Source organism: Haliotis rufescens, unplaced genomic scaffold, assembly GCF_023055435.1.
Source record: "Haliotis rufescens isolate VD_foot unplaced genomic scaffold, xgHalRufe1.0.p SCAF_99, whole genome shotgun sequence".
In the NCBI taxonomy this organism is placed as follows: Eukaryota; Metazoa; Mollusca; class Gastropoda; order Lepetellida; family Haliotidae; genus Haliotis; species Haliotis rufescens.
The window spans coordinates 210,721-222,559 of NW_025964393.1; positions in this window are offsets into that span (position 1 = coordinate 210,721).

Sequence of the window (11,839 nt, forward strand, 5' to 3'; positions counted from 1 at the left end):
GTGCACTAAATGGGACATCGCTGGTCACTTGACATGCTAGTGTAGTTTAACAGGACAAACATATCATTGTCTGGTCCTTTCTCGACCGGGCACAGGCCATGTGCCAACAATGTGCATATTACATACATATTATTAACAGTTGCTGGTTCTGTAACTTGTTCTTCATAGCAAAATAGCAATCAAGTTAAAAATAATGTTAATGCCCTTCAAGGCAAATCCCTAAATGAGGGCTCTTATTTTATTTATTTCAAAAGGACGTGACTCGTTGCTTATTTTGGACAGGCGTTCATTATTTCAGGAAGGCGTTTGGATCAATTTTTTTAAGTTGAACCTTTTGCCAGGCGCATATTTCAGATAGGTGATTTTACAATGTAATGTGTAACGTCAAAGTGGAAAAGTGACGTTGACACGCGCCACTGTGAAATTATCTCATTTTACACGTCACTCCATAAAACATACATCATACGTCACCAGACACATGACATGTCCTCTATATTTTTATTTTACTATTTTGATATTTTGGATCAACTACATTGGTTACGGGATTTAGTGGAAACATTTGTTGTAGATATTTCTGACTGATTTCAATAATCTCAGAACAGAACAGAATGAACAGAACAGAACAGAACGGAACAGAATGAATAGAGCAGAGCAGAATGAATAGAACAGATCAGAATAGAACAGAACAGAACAGAATAAATAGAACAGAACAGCATTTTCCCACAGGTCCGACTTCTTCGGCATATGAGGTACGAACAGGAATTTACCAAGCGACGGACAGAGGTTAACAGGGAGTTCTTACAATTTTCATTATAGTGTGGAGGCACAGGTGGTCCAGTCGTCTAAGGCGCCGCGATTCGCTGTGCAGAGTTGCGTCCCTTGGGTACGCCAGAAACCTATGATTGTGGGTTCGAATCCCGGTTCGCCCCGATTATGTTTCTAGGTTTGTCAGCACCATACCCGTGCTCGTGGGTTTCACCGAAGTGGTAAACGTCTGAGACCTGCATCACTTCGGGCTTTCCTCCCACATTAAGCTGACACGCCGTGATATAACTGGAATACTGTTAAAAGCGGCGTTAAACCCAACTCACTCACTCACTCACTCACTATAATGTTAACAAATTGACATATATTCTTTTGAGTAGATATCTTATGTCAGTTAAATAATTGAGAAAATGAAACATATTGATGTAGTGATATGCTAACAAAATCAATAGCGAGCAAGACGGTACATCTTCATACATTGCCTACGCAAATAAACTCTCCACAATTACATGAACAGATATCTCAACAATCTTAATATTTCCACTTGTAAACTTAATGTCACACATAACTCTAACAGGATACTTCAAAGTTTAATCGTTTTAAGTGCGACTTTATTTGTTCTAATTTTCAGAAGATTCACAGGAGATACGCAGTGTTATCTGTGAATGATATCGGAATCCACCAGACAATCACCAACATAAGTTTCTAACTTGGAATAGAATTTTACTAAATTTACTTAAATCAAACTGCGTGCAAAAGAAAGCACTTGAAAACTGGATTTGACTCAAACTTACAAACGCCATGAAACGTGATAATCTAAAAGCAGTCGCCGAAGCAAAGTTAAGGTCCAAAACACAACTATGACATCCGTATCAATGCATCACCATCGAATAACGATTTCTTGTTTGTTTCATTTTTAGACATCATCAAACATGTGTGTATACTGTATTGTGCCCGGCAATTTATAAGGTTTTTTTATGTAGTTTAGACAACCGCAATATCCACACGATGCCAACCATTACAAAGGAATTGTGAGAATAATATTTAAAAAAAATTAAAATTAGATAACTAATACAAAATCTGAATTCTTGTAATATTAGGAATATATTAAATGCCAATTTGTTTTGTAACTGTCCCATATATTACATATATACAGAAACACAGACAAAATAAACTCAACAAAACAGTGAAAAAAAATATAGTATTGGTTTTTGTGACACAGCTTGCTGCTAGATATAACTATGTCCATGTTCCCTGGTTCATGTTCGAAAATTCTGAAATTAAAGGACATTCACCAAATACACCACTTTGTTCTCTTAACAAAAAACATGGCAATTTCAAACTATAAAAAGTAATGATATTAACAAATTTGCAAACTTCAAACTAATTACCTTTCAATCTGATAACAGATTACATCCAGTTTGATGGTACAATGATCCGATTGTTAAAAATAGATAAAGCTTATTTTTAATTTGACTGGATAGACATAGCCTTTTTTGTTTATAGTATGAAAATCTATATACATGTATATACTCAACAACAAAAGTTCCTGTGACACCAATATTTCAGTGTTTTTTTCAAACAAGTAAAGTTTGGTTTTCAATGTTGTAGTACATGTATGGAATCAAGTCACAAAAACGCAACTGCTACAGAAAAGCATGCATTCCATGCAAAAGTTGACCTTTATGCAAGCCCTATGCATTTCACTACACAAGAATGGGTATAGAAACATGTGAGTTAACGAGATTCCATATGCATTGTTTAGCATCGTGCTGACAACAACCACTCAGAAAAACAACAAAATTACGCAATAAGTCAACATTACGCAATGCCACGCCTGTCCGAAAATGAGCGTCTGCAAGCCATTGGTATGCTTGAAGCCGGATCAAGTCAACGTGATGTTGCAAGACAATTTAACGTCCACAGAAACACCATTTGGTATTTTTGGCAACGTTGGCAACATACGAATGCAGTCAGAGACCATCCTCGGAGTGGCAGAACATGCGTAACCAAAGATCGACAAGACAACTGGATTCGAACAACACACCTACGAAATCGATTCCAGCCAGCAACAGTGACTGCAGGAAGCATCCCTGGCCTTCGACGAATATCTTCACAAACCGTATGTCGTCGCCTCAGATGTGCAGGGATTGTCGCCAGAAGACCCGCCAGACGTCCCATTTTGACAGGAAACCATCGTCAAGCACGTCTACAGTGGTGCAGACAGCGTCTACGCTGGACGGCCATGCAGTGGGGACAAGTTCTATTCACAGACGAGTCTCGTTTTCACCTCAGCCACAGCGAAGGACGGATTCGAGTGTACCGACGTCGAGGTGAACGTTACGTCAATCATTGTGTCATGGAAGAAGATCGGTTCGGGGGCGGCAGCGTTATGGTAAAGGGTGGGGTTACAGCAAGACAGAGGACCCGTTTCATAGTTGTAGAGAGAAATCTCATTGGACAGCGCTGGCGCGACGAGATCATCGGTCCTGTTGTTCTACCGTTTTTGCGTCGGCATGGCTCAGGCATTACCTTTCAACATGACAAAGCCCGGCCTCATATTGCTCTATTTGGATTCAGGATTCTCTTCAACAAAACAACGTGAATGTCATCCCGTGACCGGCTCGCTTCCCTGATCTCTCACCAATCGAGAACATGTGGGATGAGATGCATCGGCGCCTTCGACGTCAACCACAGACGTTCCGCAGACACTTCAGGTACTTCGAAACATGCTCCAGCAGATATGGACAGATATCCCACAGGACTTTCTGCGACGCCTGGTACATTCCATGAGACGAAGATGTGTTGCTTGCATCGCAACCAGAGGTGGACACACACGCTATTGATTTGTCAATTGACATTTTGGCATGTTCATGTTTTTTTTATATGAAATTACGCATTTTCTGAAGTCGTGTGGCAAATTAAACCATTTGAACACTTACAGGAGTCTTTTATCTGTTGCAACCGAAATTGTTTCAGATTTGGTAAACAAAACATTATTATACATTAAATCTTATTCAATGTCACAGGAACTTTTGTTGTTCAATATATTTGAGGCAACACTTTCTAAGTAAAGTACGAATTCTAGTACTTTTGGGGCTAGAGTCCGCACCGGGTTTCGAACCTACACTCTCACAATGAGGTACCTAATCCCCAGCACACAAAGTAAGCGATCTAACCTACTCCACAAAATCAAAGTCCAACAACTGGTAGTCAAGATCACTTACTTTGCCCCTGATAAGTGTAAATATTCGCGCGGCACCCATGGCCGAAAGCTAAGAATACACAATGCCATTTAGAAAGTGGACATTAGGTGCCTCACTCTGAGAGTGTTGGTTCGAATCCCACAAACGTTCAAGAATCTGAGAAAGTGTTGTCCCAAACTTAATATGTTGTGATGATAAGGGGTAACTTGAGAAATTAGAATTGCATAATCCTACCGACTTACCTGCACTAAGCGCGAGGCAGGGTGCGTACAGGACGAAGGACATATACAGCATCTGCAACAACATTGGGTCTCCAGCAGATGATTTACGCGGCTGTAGCATAACATGTTTCTCATACCAATATACGCGGCCGAGCAGAACACTTCTCACATACCAATACGCGCCAGTAGCAGCACACTTCTCTCATACCAACATACGCGGCTGTAGGATAACATGTTTCTCAAACCAACATACGCGGCTGTAGCAGAACACTTCTCTCATACCAACATACGCGGCTGTAGCAGAACACTTCTCTCATACCAACATACGCGGCTATAGCTTAACATGTTTCTCATACCAACATACGCGGCTGTAGCAGAACACTTCTCTCATACCAACATACGCGGCTGTAGCAGATCACTTCTCTCATACCAATACGCGGCTGTAGCAGAACACTTCTATCATACCAACACACGCGTCTGTAGCATAACATGTTTCTCAAACCAACATACGCGGCTGTAGCAGAACTCTTCTCTCATACCAACATACGCGGCTGTAGCAGAACTCTTCTCTCATTCCAACATACGCGGCTGTACCAAAACACTTCTCTCATACCAATACGCGGCTGTAGCAGAACACTTCTCTCATACCAACATACGCGGCAGTAGCAGCCCACTTCTCTCATAGCAACATACTCGGCTATAGCAGACGCTTCTCTCATACCAACATACGCGGCTGTAGCAGAACACTTCTCTCATACCAACTTACGCGGCTGAAGCATGAACACTTCTCTCATACTAACATACGCGGCAGTAGCAGCCCACTTGTCTCATAGCAACATACGCGGCTGTAGCAGAACACTTCTCTCATACCAACATACGCGGCTGTAGCAGAACACTTCTCTCATACCAACATACGCGGCTGTAGCAGAACACTTCTCTCATACCAACATACGCGGCTGTAGCAGCCCACTTCTCTCATACCAACATACGCGGCTGTAGCAGAACACTTCTCTCATACCAACATACGCGGCTGTAGCAGAACACTTCTCTCATACCAACATACGCGGCTGTAGCAGAACACTTCTATCATACCAACATACGCGGCTGTAGCAAAACACTTCTCTCATACCAACATACGCGTCTGTAGCAGAACACTTCTCTCAAACCAACATACTAATACACAACCAGAGCTGTGCTTGTTAATAAACGGGGTTGTTGTGAACGCAGCTCGAGATGTGGAACACCTACTATTTGAATAACGAACAGGAGAGACACGATGAATCGAACACTCCGGCCAAAGCGCATTTCCAGGTACTGCAATTGAAAAGACAACATACATTGGATTACTTGATAACAAAGAATGCTAAATATTGGTTCGAGATGATTGAGATTTAGAGCCCAGTGGATCATTTTGGAAAGTTGGGTGATACACAAAGGCGTTTCCACAGCGGTACAAGGCCACTTTGTTCCTGACAACGGACAAAGTAATGACGGCTCTAATCTCTCTCGACATAATGCTTTCGTTCAAAAATACGTATATTAAATGTATTTAGCTGCCATACCTTGCATTACAACTAGGTTTGTTTTACATATTTGAAACAGATGCGTGAATGTCCGGGTTAGAGTAGGCCTTCAGCGTCCCATGGTTGTCGTTAAAGGCGACTTTGCTTGTCGTAAAAGGCGACGAAAGGGATCGGGGGGTCAGGCTTGCTGACTTGGTTGATGTATGTCATTGTATCCTATTTGCGTGGGATCGATGATCATGATATCAATCACTGGATTGTCTGGTTCAGACTCGGCTATTTACATACCACCGTCAAACAACTGCAGTATTGCTGAGTGCGGCGTTAAACAACAAACAAACAAACGGAAATGGTTTTAAAGATCGCATTAGCAAGCAGTGAAAATCATTTGTAATGTCTTGCCTCGAACACGCTGGTCGTCCCAAGTCGAAGTAGAAGAAGGGTATGAATACTCGGACCGCTCCCACCGTGGCGAGGACAAACCCCACACAGATCCACCAGAACATGGAATTGTAGGTATATACTTCAGCTGGCGTGCCCAAAATAGTCAACGCTGAATGGAACGTCACCAGCAGCGACATGGCGATGGGGATGACGTGCATCTTACGTCCTCCCAACAGGAACTCGCTAGTGGAAACATTGTTACGGTCTTTGACGGCGTAAAAGAAGCCAATACCAGCGGATACCGCCAATGTTGCCGCGAGAACGACGTAGTCTGCCGTGTGGAAGGTCCTGACTTGGCCAGTGACGATGCTGTAACCGTCTCCGTCCATGGTGGCCAACTAACTGTTGTTCTTGTGACTGCTTGCCGCCTCTGCTGGCCGATGGTGGTGGTGGTTGACGCTTTATTACTTCTGTGGGAACAGTAGAACCGTGACTGATAACAGTGTTTAATACAGCGGTATGTTAATCTTGAAAATATGGATACGATTGTTGTATCTCGTATAACTGAACATTGAATATCAATTGAAGTGTAGCTATCGACACTATCAAGACAATAATCATTCAAGAGTCATTGCCAGTTGACCGATTTCTGACTCACTGCATGTCGGCATGACGATAGCTGCATGTGGATTCCCACTGATGTGTGATGATACCTGGTAATATGACCGACGTTTTCCCTTGCTTAACTGGCGTTAGACAAAGAAAACATCTGCCAGCAATCTTATTTACTGTATACCTAAATGATTTAGAACAATATCTCATTGATAATAAGTGTGAAAGAATTCATTTACAATAGAGTAACGGGAATGAATCGTTAGTTTTATCAAACTTCTATTACTTCTATAAGCTGATGATACAGTACTGCTTGGAGAAAGCAGACAACAGCTACATACGTAATTGAAAGCTATTGTTATTTAGGTATCCCTTTACACCGCAATAGAAAAATGAATACATCTGTAAAATATATTGCTCAAATCGCCATGAAAGCTACAATGAACCTTGTAAAATATGTCAGAAATTTACATGTACCACTAGATTGTCTTATCGAAACGTTTGATAAAATTACTATTATATTTTATGGTTCTGAAGTATGTGGTGTTCATTACACCGAAACAATCGAAATTGTACATCTACATTTCTTAAAGCGAGCTGCACGTTCAAACGGTCCACACCAAATTTCATGGTATACGACGAACTCGGGCGAGAAGCGCTCAGTAATAAAAAGTGTTAAAATAATGGTAAGTTATTGGTGCGAGCTGAGTCAGCCTTCACAACATGAAATAACATCGCGTCTTTTATGTTAAAATTTATGATAAATCACAATAAAATGAAGGATACCTCCCTTCTATGGCTTGATCATATCAAAAATGTATTTAATAACTGTGGTCTTACCTGTATATTTGAATCCCCTGGTGATTATAACAAAGCGCACATTTTATTTCAACTTGAGAATAACCTCCACGTTTATCCAATCATCGAGAAGTGGTGTCATCAGCTCATCCCACTCTCTGTTACATTTTCAATCGCTAGAAACGAACCATTTTGATTGATAAGTATTATTACGATAGGCCAAACATCTTTAAGTTTGGTGAATTATTGAACACCAAACACATATCTGTCATCGAGAAATTCATCGTATTCCTGAATAGTCATTTTAGGAGAAGATACATCCCTTGCGTTTGTTGTACTTTGGCAATTACTAGGTTATACTTGTCCGCAAATATAAATATTACTTTGGTCAGAATTAATTTTCAAAACTGTGAAAAGATGACCTACATGGTTACTTACTGTATAACATTTTTTTCTGAAACAATGGACATTATTTGTATCATCTGTAGCGTTCAATGCCTATCCGAAAAATATTCTCCAGAACGTTACTGTTTGTCCAAAAAGAATGAACTCAATCATAGTGTTTATGTACTTGTCACCAAGAGTGAATAATAGGTTGTTGATGATATTGAACTGAAGGGATTCTCTCGTCCCACCTTAGTAAAGCGAATCCTGATCATTAAGTAAAGAAACAAAGATCATTTCTAATTTCCACCTCTGAAAAATAAATGTGATGAATAATACACCTATACACAGATATCCATTGAATCTGGAGTGAGTGAGAATGGTTTTACGCCGCTTTTAGCTATATTCCAGCAATGTCACGGCGGGGTACACTAGGAATAGGCTTCACACATTTTGCCCCTGTGGGGAATCGAACCTGGGTCTTCGGCGTGACGAGCGATCGCTTGAACTACTACGCTACCCCACCGTCCTCATTGAATCTAGAACACGTTTAAGGGAAATTGCTTATATAATGTAAATATCCATGTTACTGAAAAACGTCCATCAATTCAGCTAAAGGGACAGCTCATTCCACTTGATATTCTGGGGCTGAGAGTTTTGCTTAAAGAGTGATCATGAGTGAGTGAGTTCGGTTTAATGCCGGTTTGAGTAGTATTTCACTTATACCACGGCGTGTCAGCATAATGTGGAAGGAAAGCTCGAAGTGATGTAGGTCTCAGACGTTTACCACTTCTGTGGAACCCTTGCGACGGTTATGGTGCTGACAAACCTAGAGAGAATCGGCGCGAAATGGGACTCGATCCCTAAATCATAGGGTTCTGGCGTTGCCAAGGGACGCAACTCTGCCACCCATGTCTCCCATTCTTAAAGAATAGATACTTGTAAACTATCGACATTCACATACACCTACAAGACACATGCACGCACCCCTACCACTGATTACAATCCCTCCAGTAAGGCTCTAATACAGAAATAAACATACTTCGTTTTTAACAATAATTCATACACGTTCAAAATGCATACCTGTCAGTGATACTACGACCGTATCGGGCTCTTGTTTCCGTGATATGAAGGTCGGTCAAGTACTGTTCCCTCTATTCTGACCCCATCCCATTGGTGATGGCATGTTATTAATTATCAGCAACAAAGCAACGTCCGCTAGTTTAGTCCAACCCAGGAACAGTGTCGGACTGTATTGGGGCAAACAAGGAGAGAGTAAAGTAAATACAAGGGTGAACAATCGCAGTGGAATTATATTAAATGCTTACATTTCATTTCACGTTTTAAAACCCACATTGAGCTGACACGCCGCGATATAACTGAAATAATGTTAAAAGCGGCGTTAAACCAAACTCACTCACTATGTAATCGCTGTGTGTGGTGGCTTGTAAAACAATATTTTATTAATAAACCAACAACACGCAGTAACAGCAGCTACGACTTTTATTCAGTTTGGACCTCCCTCTATGAAGGTTCATGTCTCAATGAACTCACACTAAGTGAAAGTCAATTCTTGATATATACTCACCGCCAAAATAAACGCGACCCATACGAACAAACAGAAAAGTATGTACATTAAGAAGAGATGTTTCCATTGTGTGTGAGGGAGGTCCAAACTGAATAAAAGTCGTAGCTTGCGAAGTGGCTGCCGCTAAGTTTGACTCGTGGCATTAACTATTTTATACCTCAAATAGTCTTCATTTAGTACGTGTGACTTCATGTTTACACCGCATCGTCTCAAGAACCAGCTGTGACGCGGAACAAAATAGTACAGTAAACTTCATTTATAACGAACACGCTCATAACGAACTGACGTATAAAACGAGCCGTTTTCGGGGGTCCCGTCCGTTGCTGTATGTATGTTATATGTATGCTCATAACGAATTTCGGTTATAACAAACTAAACTTAGTGGTCACTTTGAGTTCGTTATAACCGTAGTTTCTGTACTCAAAAGGAGAGGTGAGCAGAGCGAATGTATGCAGTGGCACTTTTTGTAGTTTGGTTACCAGATACATTTACAGGCTTGGTGTTCGTACAGAAGCGTAGCGTACATGTAGCTTTGTCACAACCACTAATAATATTTGTTTTATACGTCTGTAAGTTATTCACATTTCCTGAGGGACGGTCGGGTAGGCTAGCGGTTAAAGCGTTCGCTCGCCACGCCGAAGACCCGGATTTGATTCCCGACATGGGTACAATGTGTGAAGCCCATTTCTGGTGTCCCCCGCCGTGACATTGTTGGAATATTGCTAAAAGCGGCGTAAAACCGCACTCGCTCACATTTCCTGATAGTCCGATTAAATCTTATTCGAATAGATTTGAATATGTAAAAGGTTCACGACAGACAGTAGCCCAGCTCACCTGATCACCAGCGACATGGCAGCAGTCTATAGCCTGCAGCCGTGACAAAATCATCCGCATCTACAACTAGATCTAGCAATGTGCTTTTGGCCATGGGAGCCGTGCCAGTTTACACTTTTCAGAGGGGTACACAAAGTACGTGATCTAAACTATCAGTTGTCGGACTTCGCTTTTGTGGAAATCTCGGTCTCTGAGTGGATTAGATCGCTGACATTGAGTGTTGGTAATGAGGTGCCTCATTCTAAGAGTGTGGGTTCGAATAGATGGGACTCAACCCAAAATAGTATTAGAATCTGTAATCCAGTAAAACAGTGTTATCCTAGATTCAGCATGTGTTACTCCTTACCCCTCCCTGAGAGTGCTGGTGCTGTGTGATCAAGCTGTCTACATTCAACATCACGTCGACCAACGTCAAACTCCTTCAACAAGTCTACTTGTGTTTATGAATATATAAGTTTTTAATTCAAAGTTTACACGAAATACGGCTTTTCGATTGGACGAGAGGTCGGTCACATGACGGCGAGATGGATGTTCATACATGTATAAACGACACAATTTGACGAGACCGTGTTTTGGAAATGACGTAAACACTGACGGACTACTTCCACCACTCCTGGGAATTCCCTATAATGAATACATACAGAAGCGTTGTTTCTGATCATTTAGACCCTATAATCCTGAAATCGGCGTTTTAGTGTTCATTGAGAAACGTCAGAGAGTTTGACTGCATGATCGTTTACCAATATCTTCGCTCCGACCCATCCTAGTGAAAAAACCCGAAGAAATTCATATCCAAACTAATCCAGTATCGTCGCAAGCTCCGACGTCCTTGCCTTTCTGCCCTCAGTCTGTGGATGTTCATACTCCAAGGAACTCACACAAGGTGGAATCAACTTTTGTTGGAACTCTCACCGTGCACTGTGTAGAGCTTATCCTCACAGACGTTCTGGTTCATGTACGATGTGTTGTCTACTATGGAGCCCTTGTGATATTGCTGGAATATTGCTAAAAGCGGCGTAAAACCATACTCATTCATTACAATAAACTAGTGCTGAGCATATCGGACTTATGCCCCCTATTCTTTGTACGTGTGTAACTTCGCATCTTTTCGTCATTTACGACAGGCACTGATTTTATGTCGCTATACATAAGCATATAACTCCATTTGATATATATCTATGTCGTTCAGATATTAGCTCGTATTTTGCTATCTCACAGTTTCGGTAAAGCTGCTAAATGCGGAAAAAAATCCTGTTTTTCAACACACGATATATTCTCGGACAACACTTAGCAATGCCTTTTTTGAAAACTGGTATAATACAATAAGTACAATTTACACCATCAGATAGGAAATTAAATATTCTAAATATCTGCGTAACTGTGTAGCCAGAGGTAGATCCAGTGCCGCGTGAGCGCAATTCTCGCACAACGTTCACTTTTCAGATCTTAGGAAAATGTGCGTCAGAAAAAAACCTCGGCACCCAGCGGGTTAACGCCTCACTCAGCAATATTTCCAGCGGTCCG